Source organism: Telopea speciosissima, chromosome 9 (genome assembly GCF_018873765.1).
Source record: "Telopea speciosissima isolate NSW1024214 ecotype Mountain lineage chromosome 9, Tspe_v1, whole genome shotgun sequence".
NCBI lineage: Eukaryota > Viridiplantae > Streptophyta > Magnoliopsida > Proteales > Proteaceae > Telopea > Telopea speciosissima.
In genome coordinates this window covers 37,148,928-37,161,451 of record NC_057924.1, presented here as the reverse complement: position 1 = coordinate 37,161,451, position 12,524 = coordinate 37,148,928, and positions in this window count along the sequence as shown.

The window sequence follows — 12,524 nt, the reverse complement described above, 5'->3', positions numbered from 1 at the left end:
ATGCCTTTCAAATATATTTCCATGATCCTTATTTGGCAAACCAAGTTATGCAAAGAGCGGATAGTTGTATTGCTAGGATTGATTTGAGTAAACCTCCAATTTTTTATGATTATTTAGATGAGGTTATTCATAATCCTTTTTATGGTTATTGTGATCCATTTTTGGTTGGTTTTTCAAAGAATGATAGGTGTTTTACATTGCAAATGGGAGAGAAGGGAAGGATTTATGGCCTGAGTTTTATTGCCTTCATTTTTCACCGCCCCATGAGGACAGATTTTTCTATTGGATATTTCTCACTTGTGCTTAATTTCCGTATTATTTCTCGCTTTACTAAAATTCATGGTCGAGTGTTTTCTAGTTCAAGTTATTTCTCCATTTACCGCCATGGATTGAGATTTCTATTGTTGCTCCTAGCACTTTTTGTAGAGCTCATGACTCTTCATGATTCTCTTTGTTGATTATATCCGTAAGCCCCTTCATCTCCTCCTTTGTCCTTATTTTTTTTCTTTTATGCATGCATTGAGGACACTGCATGAATTAAGTGTGGGGGGGATGTTGGGCTTAATTGGTGAATTTTGATTGTGACAATAGTTTGGTTTTGTGCATATGTCTCTTTGATTGTAAAACGAGAGAAAGAGAGAATTAGGTGTCCCAGCATGCGAAATAATAAAAAATCCCTTTTCAAGGACGGTAATTGGTTTGTATCCGGTGAGAGGGATTGAATTGAAAAATATAAGCGTTATTTCATTTGATGGCTAGATTCTCTACGTATTTTATGGACTCTTTGATCTTTTGGCTAGTAGTTGAGACCAATTTGTTTGTGGCAAGGCAAGGCATGAAAGTGAAAGTAAATGAAAAAAAAAGGGAAACAGAAAAAGAAAGTGGAATTCCTTGGGACTAGACAGGCACTGTGCCTAAAGCAGAGTGACTTGATTGAAATTCCTTGGAAGGAAACTCAAAAAACTCTTGCATCAATATCTCAATGTCTTATGGATATATGCAAAAAGCGAAGTTACCAAGTATTTGGGTATTCGGTGTATGCTCCACCATGTCAGGAGAACAAGAGAGTGGAGTAGAAATAGAGTTTGTGGTTGAGAAAGAAAAAAACTTTTGCCTTAATGCCCGAAAAAAAAAAAAAGTATGGTCAACAATACTCAATGCCTAAGTCTTTGGTTCCATCGATGCTATGGGGGTTTACTTGAAGGTGGGTAGTGTTCAGAAAATATGAGGAGATCCCTTGAACTTGATGCATGCTTGTTACTTGAATTGATGTGGGGTGATAAAATTCAAGTGTGGGGAACCTTTGGCTCCTTGATCTTTAGTTGAACACTTTTTGGGATTATGTGCAATGTCCTACTTATGCCATGATTACAATTTACAGCATTCATTTACAATTGAATTTTGAGAGTATATTCACTGCAAACACCCACGAGACACAACTCGTCCACTAGGGGTAACCTAGGGGTTCAAAGGCTTGTTGTACATGCTAAGTGCAACCGTGATTCCTACTAAAGTGAGTTTGGATTTTCTGCATTCTAGATTAGTTTTTCTTTTGCTTTACTTGAGGACAAGTAACGTTCAAGTGTGGGGAAATCTGATGAGCACATTTATGTGTGAAATCTTAGGGCATAAAACATACATTTTACCATATTGGACAGAGTTACTCGGTGCTTTCTTGTGCTTTTCGTGTTTTAGGTGAATTCTTGTGAAAATGGAGGAGATGATGCTAAGGAAATATTTTTAAGGTGTTTAAAGGTGTTAATGGCTTGGATCGTAGCCCATCGAGTCAGCTTCGCAACGGTTTAAACGGCACATGATTCCGAGTTGAAGCGAAGAAGTTACGGCCGTTTCGGTAAAAAACACGAAAATGGTCTATAGGGGTTTATTTGTAATTATTGACAGTCGGCTAGGGACAAAGTGAAGCGAAAGTTCAGATTGCAGGGGCCTTAACAGAATTATTAGAAGTTACATTTCTTGTACCCGAAAGATTCCATTTGGAGGGCTCTGGACAGTCCAACTTCAACTTGAGATATCTTGGGCTCCCGAACTCCAAATTGGACAAAATTTGGGTCTATTTTGGGTGATTTTTGCAAGGAACACAATGCTGAGGCCTATATAAGCACCCCATGCTCCACGTTTCCTGAAGGACAGAATGGGTATTTTATTTATTCTTGAAGGAATCCTAGTCATCACCCTTACTCTCTCTCTCCTCCAACTTCTCAAGGGCACTTCTGGAATTCTACTTGGGATAGACTTATTTTGAAAAATATTCTCTCACCTATGGAAAGTTGAAAAATCAAAGATGCTTTGATTTTATTGTTTGGAGAAAGATATCTACAAAGAAAAGGAAGCACTTGTTAGAATTGGAAGTTTACTTTTCTAGAAATAGAAGGTCTATGTAAACAATCTTCTCTTCTTCTTCTTTCTATTTTTTTCTTTTTCTTAGGATTCAAGGCATTGTAAAGAGGAAGGAGAAGAGAATATTCTCTTTCTTAGGGAATATTTCTCCTACACTTCCCTCTTCTCCCTTCTCTTCTCTCCCCCTATAAATACCCCTTGCCCTTTGGGTTGTAACAAGTTAGTTTTTTTAGTTTAGTTTTTAGTTAGTTTCTAGTTCAATTTTAATTCAGTTTTTAGTGTAATTTTTAGTTCATTCATTTAGTAAAATTTCTTTTCTTCTTCTCCTTCTAATTTGTGATTTTTGGCTTTTCTAAGTTCTAGTTTGCTTTTATAATTTTTAGTTAATGGTTATAATAGGTTTAGTTTATGCTTTAATTTCAATTTAAGTCTTCAATTGGGTTGTAATTTCTTAATTCTAGTTTAGGTTTTAAGCCTTTTAGTCTAAGTTCTTAAGTTGATGACAAGACTTGAAGATTTAGAAGAGGAGGCCATGGTAAGTTTATGCAAGTATTCAAGCTTTTCATTTACATTCATGCAAGCACATCCAGGTTTTACTATCTAAATTCTCAATCTCATTCTCCATCTCCTCTATCTCTCTCTATCTTCTTCTTCTTCCCCCTCTATTTCTTTTATTTTAATTTTATATGGTTGTGGTTTATGGATGCATTTTTATTCCCTTATTTCTTTTTATGTGGTTAGTATGTGTGGCTGTATTTTTATTCCTTTCAATTCGCTTTAGTTTGATAGGTTAGATGCTCATGTGTTAGGATGCCGATTTAATCCCTTAATTTTGTTAGATGCTTATGAGTTAGGATGCATTGATTTTCGTTAGTTTAATTAGTTTAATTTAACACTTTAATTTGGTTCATTTTGCATTACTTTTAAGTTAGTTAAATAGAGTGGCGTATATCTCCTCGTGTTCGACCCATAGCTACGATTGACCCGTACGCTTGCGATTTTATTTTAACTCAAACACAAACCATACTCTTCCATCGGCTGTCAAAGTATTCATCGATTCTTCATATGCCGGTTCACATCTTCTGTCTACTAGAAATGGTCGGATCCGGGTATCTGAGTTACATTCAACCATTGAGGTGAGGGTGGCCAAAGCATCTACAAATCTGTTGTTGACCCTTGGCAAATATCCGAAGGTGATTTCCTCAAAATTCTTGATCAACCCTTCCAAATGTTCCTGATAGGGTTTCAACTTTTTGCCCTTCGTTTTCCATCTCCCCTGAGTTTGACAGATCACGATTGAAAAATCCCCATAGATTCTCAACTTCTTAATTCCTAGTGTCATGGCAGACTCTAGAACAATCACACATGCTTCGTATTCCGTAATGTTGTTGGTACATGGGAGTTCTAATTGGAAAGCAGAAGGTAGATAGAGATCTTCTAGGGCTATCACCAATCTTCCAGCCCCGTATCCTCTTTGATTGGTTGTGCCGTCTAAATACAACTACCACCAGTCCTTGCAGTCTTCTTCTTCCATGAATGCTAAATCTTTGTTTGGAAAAGAGTCTTTCATTGTTCATGAATCCGACTCCACTGGATGTGCAGCTAAATGGTCCAAGATCACTCGTCCTTTTATGGATTTCCGGTTGACATATGTTATGTCAAATTCTGATAACAGTAGTAACCATTTGGCCATCCTTCCTATCAATGCTGGCTTCTCGAAGAGGAATTTAATCAAATCCATTCTTGAGAAGAGTTGAATTAGATGTGAAACCATGTAATGCCTCAATCTTTTGGTTGCCCAAACCAAAGCAGTGCACGTTTTTTCCAATCGGGTGTAACGAGTTTCATACTCTATCAATTTCTTGCTCAAGTAGTAGATCGCATGTTCTTCTCCACTCTTTTGATCAAGCTATACTACCATTGATCCTAATGAAAATTTTTCAATAGATAGGTATAGCAGCAAAGGTTCGCCCAATATTGGCGGGATAAGGACTGATGAGTGAGTCAAATACTCCTTTATGCTTATGAACGCCTCTTGGTACTTGTCATTCCATTCCTTTGGCTCTTCTTTTCTCAAGAGCTTGAAGATGGGTTCTCATGTCATGGTTAGGCGGGCTATGAACCGGCTTATGTATTGAATTCAACCCAAGAATCCTCTGATCTCATTTTTTGTTCTTAGTGATGGCATTTCTTTTATAGCCTTAATTTTGTCGGGATCTACCTCTATTCGTCTTTCACTGACGAGAAATCCCAGAAGTTTCCCTACCGTTGCTCCGAATACACATTTTTTAGGGTTCAATCTGAGCTTGTACTCTTTAATTCCCTCAAAGAATTTTCTCAATGCTGGAAAGTGCCCCTGTCAAGTGACCGACTTGACAATCATGTCATCCATATACACTTCTACTTCTTTGTGTATCATGTCATGTAGGATGGCTGTAGCTGCTCTTTGATATGTTGCTCCGGCATTCTTCAAATCAAAGGGTATTATCTTGTAACAATAAGTCCCCCATGGTGTGGTAAATGTTGTTTTCTCTCTATCTTTTGGGCACATACTGATCTGATTATACCCAGAGAATCCATCCATAAATGACAATAGGGCATGTTTTGTGGTATTATCCACCAGTATGTCAATGTGTGGCAAGGGGACTAACCTTGTCGAGGTCTCAGAAATCCACACACATCCATACTTTCCTATCTTTCTTGGGCACCGGGATAATATTGGACAACCATTGAGGATACTGTGTCACTTGGAGAAATCCTGCATTCTATTGTTTGATGACCTCCTCTCTAATCTTTTCACTCCATTTAGACCGCATTCTTCTGGGCTTCTGCTTGACAGGTCATGCGTCTGGATAAGTAGGCAGTTGATGCTATACTATTTCTGGATCGATGCCAGGCATATCTTTGTAGGACCATGCGAACACTTCTTGGAATTCTTTTAACAGGGCTGTCATCTGACCAACTTCCTCCTTATCGAGTGAGGAACCAATCTTAACCATTCGGAGAGACTGTTCCGTTCCTAGATTTATGGGACATGTGTCCTCTCAGACAGGTTGGGCTTTTCTTTGTTTTAACTATTTTATTAAGTGATGGTGTTCAAGGATATCATCATCCTTAGAAGATGAATTGGAAGAAGAGTAAGAGACATACTTGGAATAGTTGATTTCATTCATGGTGAAAAGAGGGGTACAAGCAGACTCAATGGACTAGAAGATACTACTTTCCTTGATTACAATAGCCTTACTAACATATGAGACTAGTTCGGAGCTAACCACTCCTTGAGACTCTATTTCCTGAAACCTTTCAGAGACACTAATCTTGTTTACAGTTGGTTGTTGGAGGGGGTGAATCAACAGATGAGGCTTTGGCCCTTCTTCATCCCCTGTAGAAAATCATGGTTATCTCGAATAATTCTCTAATGCCAAGCTCCTCTCTAGCAATTTTCAGCTCCATTTGTTCCACTTCTAAGGTCACCTAGTCGATGTTGTCTTGAAAGAAGATTTCAAATTCTGACTGGAGACTTCTAGTGTTATGATCGAACCAAGGCTCAATGTTTCCGCAGTGTGGAAAGTTCTCCCCTTCCTTAACAAAATACCCATTCAAAGTCTTGAAATATGGAGATGGCTTCCTGGCAGTGCCCGCCATTTTGCATTCTTGGTTCTTTCAAATTCATCCCATTTCTTTGGTGCTTCATATCCCAGTCCGCAACGGTTATCGTAGGTTGGAAAATCAGGGAACTCTAGAATCCCTTGTTAATTCTTTTCTAGTCTGAGCCCTTGGAAAGACTCCATGTTGTTCATTATTCTCAAAACTGTCTTGTTCCATGTGGATGGATATCCAAATGGGATTATCTCTTTCACTTTTGAGGTCTTCACACTGATTGTCCCAATCTCAAATCCACCTAGCTGGGCGTCTCCCAGAGCTTCTATTTCCACTTCAATGCTCGCCAAAGTATGGACCATTTCTGGGTCACCGAAGATAGTGATCATCTTCCCCTCATGGATAAACTTCATTTTCTGATGCAGACTCGAGGCCATTTTTTTTATTATTTCTCACCAAATTAATGGTCGTAGTTTAATGCCTTCGGCGATGATGCTTAATCTCTTTTCCAAGGGAATGTCCTTTTGGCAGCCTTCCTTCTTTGTATTTTGGTGATTTGGAAGAGGTACTCCCATTCCTTATTTTCCGTGGCATCGAAAGGATCCTCCCATAGTTTCGGGGGTTTGTAAGGATTCCATTGACTTCACATATCACACCCTAAACCACCCCTTGGGAGGAATAGGTAGGTGACCCAAATTGCACGGTCGCAATCTGCCAAACCCCAAGGATCCAGAAGTAGTTAATATCATTCACAAACACACACACCCATAACAATGGATAAAATAGAGACACAGAGTGCTGCAGAAGCTAATAATCACATTAAGCCATCATGGCAATATGTACAAATACTATTTTTGTTCTTGTTCTCTCACATCTCACAACCGGCAGTCAAACACTTCCAACCAATTGCTTTACAAAACAATCAAAAGGGGCAAGACAACATAAGCCCCAGAATAAGCTATACAAAAGGGCATTGGTTAGTAGATTCCTATCTACATCAAAAGAATCCCTCGGTTAGAAGAAATCAGCTGCCTGCCCTTCAAGGGCTATCTTTAACAGTCACTGTAATCACCTGCACCAGAGGGATAACCTCCAATCGGGTCCACACCCACACAGTCATAATCAGCATTACTCTCCGGCTCGAGATGAGCCTCCCAACCATCAAGAGTGTGAGATCCGCCGAGCCTATGAATGAAATATAAACCATGCATGTAGATGCAAGCACAACCAAATGAGCCTATATGCAATGAGGTTCATTTTATTATTTAGCCACCTAGCATCACAACTAAGGCAGATTCTGTGTTACTACAATCCCCAATTCATGTGTTTCTGGTGCAGGATTCTAACCTCTTCCCACGATACACCCATTGAGTTGTCAAAGAAAACCAATTGGCTCCCGCATCAATCACCAAGGCCAGCCCGACCAGCTCTCTGGATTATCCTGTGGTACCGTGGAAGACGGGCACCTAGCCGAGCAAATACCTTTGGTATAAGTTCTCTCACAGGAATCCAACACCTTAACCCCTGTTGGCAAGGGTTTGCAGCACGGGTAATGGTACCCTAACCATATGCTTTCTATATGGCATATTATGAAGTGTACAGGGCTCCCACATCCCATACTACGACACCCCATACCCTTCATTTCCAAGCAGACTACGGCATCTAAACTAGCAGTTTCACAAGTATAACATTAACATTCATATCCATCAATCATCAGATAAGATTCAAAATTAAATAAGAATATAATGTGTATTCAAATAAATAAAGACAATAAATGTTGTTGTTGTTGTGTTACACCTACACCTATGGTGTAATTCCACTCACCTTGTACTACTCCTGCTCGCTCTTCGGTCAGCTCAGTCCCAATCGGTATCTAACACTGTGCCTTGTGCTCGGGTTTATAACCTAAGTTAATCAGATCATTAAAATGTGTCAAATATGGTTTAGAGTAGGTTAATGTTCTAGGGTTAGTCTAGGTTTGATTGGATTCAGCTCAAAGTACATATATATTAAGCTGTAATTCTCTGGGACTTGCACTGGGCCTTTGGGTCAAATGCCCAATGCATCACCCAGAGATACAGAACTCATATTCTTTTGAATTTAAAAGAGAGATTAGCATAACCACAGTCCTATCAAGCATGCAAAACAGAGCCAAGGTTTCCAGGTCAGGTTTGGCTTAGTCTGGGTGTGGGTACCTGGCTCTGGGGGGCTCACTTGTGCATTTAAGGTATGGGTGACAGCAAGGGTTAATGGGGTAGGGTTTTTAGGTCATTTACATGTTCTACTTACTATTCTAGACCTATTGGTGATGATCCAAAAGGTTGAAGTCAAAACAGGGCCCAAACAGCATCACTGGGCTTTTGAGCCAAACTCCCAGCGGAACGCCCAGTGCCTGTAGAACACGGGATTTCAGGCTCCAATTCTGGTTTTGGCTAATGGGGTCATCCCAATTCGACCAGGGATGGATCCTAAGGGGGTCTAACACATATTTCATGATAAATGGGATAGGTTTAGGGATTCCTAAATAGGTTTAAACATGTAGGTGTTGGGTTTGGTCCAAGGTAGACAAGATTGAGCATGCATGGCTAAGATCAGGCTTGGAATTCAAAATTTTCATCACAATAGAGCATGGATCAGATATGTAAACCTAAAACAGGTCTGGATCTAGGTCAATTCATATAAAAACCACTATGCATGTTAGGATCCAAGTCTCTAGCTTACCATTTACATGATGTACATGCATATTAAGCATGAAACACCTATCTAACAAGGCTGAAAGCTAACATAATAGACTAACAGATTAATATTTTGCTAGATGGTGAACAATTCATGAAATTTGGAGCATGCATGGATGATCCATAGTTATACCAAGCTTCTAGATGGTAAATCCTAAGCAATCACGTAGAGACCTGACCACAGAGATCATATTTTTGAGCTCAACCACATAGAACAGATATGTATTTAGCTAAGGGAAGTGTTTTGAGCTCATGACCAGTTATGTAGGTTGTGGAGAAGTCGATCCTAAGCTCCAATGCTCACAACTCTCTTCTTCGCCCATTCCTTCTTCTCTTTTCTCCTCCTTCTCTTTCTTTCTTTCTTTCTTCCCTTAACTATTGGAAGCAGTAGGGAAAAAAAATAAGAGGGTTGGGCCCTCCTATTTATAGACCTCCTAGCATTAAGGCCTTTTTGGCCTTGGTGTCCCACATTCCAAAATGCATTTTTAAGCTAATTCTCTCTCATTTTAGCTACCTAGGTGGGACCCACATGGTTGGGATGATGGGGAATAGTTTCTATACTATCTAAGGGGTGTTTTGGAGGTTTTGGGTGACAATTCCCAAGGCCCTCATACATCTGAAATATAAAATGCAAATTTCAGACACTCTGGGCGTTTGGGTCAATCGCCTAGAGAAGGAATCTTTGCTATTTTTGATGTGGCCTCTCACTGGGGTTGGGGCTTCCACCAGGGTATCTCTCCTACACTATTTCCAAAGAAAAATGAACATCTGTAAGGGCATGGTCCCCATGTACTTATCAGAGGGAGAGATTACCTGGAGTTGGAGTTGGGCATCAGGCAGTGGGCTGAGCAACTGCATGGGTCTGCAACCCATCTCCTCACAGGTATGATGGATGACATCCTTGGGGGTTCTCCACTGACCCTAACCATAGGGGTGATACACCATAGTATGCTTGAGTCGTTGGCTTCAAGTTCATGACCATCAAGTAATGTTCCAGTCAGTTTGGGGCAGCTTTAACATCACACAAATGGTCTCTTATCTTAAGCCAGTCATTTTCCCAACTTAGAATCTCAAAAACTTCTTCCATACTGGTCCCTGAATGGAAAATACAACTTGGCCGGTGCCCTATCATACTTGAGATTGTTCCTTCTCGTGTCCAATGGGAATGACATTCTGTTGGATCGTGAAAGATATAGAGGGCATTCTATTTTGCATATTCAGACAATTATTCGAGCCATTGAGTCTGGATCTGATATCTGAGAAGGGAACTTCATTGTGTTCAGCCGAGAAGGGACAAATTCAAGAAATGATTCATAACTATCAATTATTGGACACGGAAGTTGAACGCCACCTTTTATCTCTTACACCGTTACGAAAGGAAGCAGAGGGTTTCTGTGGACAATCGATAGAAGTTCCTTATCCAAAAAATGTTGAAGAATGGGTAATCTAGATGAACAGGTATCCCTTGGAGGTCATCATCTCCATTATTAAAAATATTGATTACTTGAAACACATTGAGGTAATCTTCACTTCTTGCTTGCAAAATCCTGTGCATAATTTGTTCTTGGAGATGAGTAGGTAGTTAACCAATTCGAAGTTGTAGCTTCATCAAGATTTCCTTTAACCCACTTGGACTCTTCAAGTCATCCAAAGGCATTTGAGCCTGGATTAAGGATGTAGGGTCTAAACTCGTGGTCCCTTCTTCAAAAGCATTTATGGATCTGATGGACGATTTTGGGGAATCAAGTTCATCTTCTTCAAGCGACCCATTCTCAATAGTGAAGGTTTCAAGGATCTTGTGTCGCTGGGGGTACAAATACTTATGATACTCCCCATGTAGATTTTCTAGGATCATTCCCACTTGCTCTTCCTTTGTCAGGTGGCATTGCATCTTTTTTGCTTCTCCATGGAGCCTTATGACAAAATTGGAGAATCCTTCGTTCAGCTCTTGTTTCACCATCTCTAATTCCCTTCTTTTCTTCTTACTCTCCTCCATTTGGGCTACTAAGATAGCCCTATAGACTTGAGCATCCATCAACTTCTTTCCTTGTCTTGTAGGTTGGATTAGTGAGGTTCGGTCCTTACAAGGGACATCCTCTTGCAACATACTCACCCCGTGGTTTGGCAAAGGGTTAGTAGTTACAATGGGCTGTTGTTCCATCTTTAATGCTATCTTTACTACATCGATCAAATCTTGTATGGCATGCTTGAGGTGTATGCATCTGTCACTCTGGTGACCCTTCTGATTGTGATAGTAGTAGTGCAACTTAGGCTTATATCCCGGAGGTGGGTTGGCCAAATCTACATGCCGGGGTAGTACGACATCCAACAACCCTTTCCTTTTGAGCTTGAAGAAGAGGCGAGTCAGAGTCATGTTGCTAAAAGTAAATTATGTGGGAGGAGCTGACTGTTCTGCCTGGATTACCAAAGGTGCAATGGCTATCGGCAAAATCTTCTTCTCGGTGTACTTAACGGTGGTGACTGCGTTCACCTCAGGGCCCTCCCTCTTCCTACTTTGTTGCTCTTACTAGGATAAGATCTAGAGGCTTCCTTGGTTGAAGCCTAGGCTTGCTTCCCTTTCAAGCATTTGTCCTCAATGCGCTTTCCCGTAGCTATGAGGGCTTCAAAGGTTTTGATGTGGTAACAATACAAGCAGTCATGGTATTCTCCGTGCAAGTTCTCTAGTATCATTTCCTCTTGTTCTGCTTCATTCGGACGTTTTCATATCCTAGATGCCCTCTTGTGAAACCTCATAATAAAATTAGAAAAGCCCTTATTGGGTCCTTCCCTTAAGGTTTCCAACTCACGCCGAGTGATGTCTACCTTAGTGTTGTAAAAATACTGCTTACTGAACTCCTTTACAACTGCTAACCAGATTTGAGTTTGAGTCTGGTCCAGTTGGGTGAGCCACCTTAGATTCAATCCGGCCAGTGAGTAAAGGAAGGCCTAACCCATTTGATTTTTTGTAAGCTCCCATGGCTTAGCCAGAGTGATGAAGATCTCCAGGTGCGCTTTGAGATCTCCTGTTTTGTCAAACTTATCAAGCTTTCATTTGAAATCCTTTGGGTAGTTTTTACCATTGGAAATAAGACCAAATCATCTTCCGACTTCGCAACTGCGTTGGCCTTCACAGTGATCTCCAATTTTTTAACCTTCTCTCTCATTGGTGACCATAACTTCCTCCTCGTCTATCACAACTCTGGGTTGCACTTTGGGTACTGGTGTTACTATGGGTTCTCCAGGGGTTTATGCATTATCTCCTCGAGGTTGCATTGCCTGAACCATCTGTGTGACTAGCCGTTTCATCTCAGTCATTTCTCTCTGCATGCTAACCATTTCCTGACCTAAAACTTCTTCTAAAGAGCCGACCTCAGGCGGATCCATGGTACTCATAAGTGGAGGTGGCCTTACTGGACTCTGTCTCGGGGGACTAGGAGAAGGGCTAGGACTTCTATTAGACAAAGGGGATGAAGTTTGGTGGAGGTTGGCCCGAGTTAACCGGCCTACCTAATGGTCCCACATAGGTAACAGAGATTTCTTTCATCACAGAATTGTACCTTGCAAAGGCGAAAGATTATTTTAGGACTTGAAGCAGAAGACAGATTATCATTTTTTATCTTTTTAATTTTTTTTTTCTAGTTTTCCTTTATATATATATATGTACGTATTTATGTTTTGGGTTTACAAAGCAAATATACAAACTTATATACACAGGCAATGGTTGGTTATCGTAACGATTCGTTTCTGACCTCTTAGTTCCAACTCACCTAGGTAATCGGTGGTGAGGTTTACATCAGACTATGGGATGACCCAGGGATGATTCCTATGATC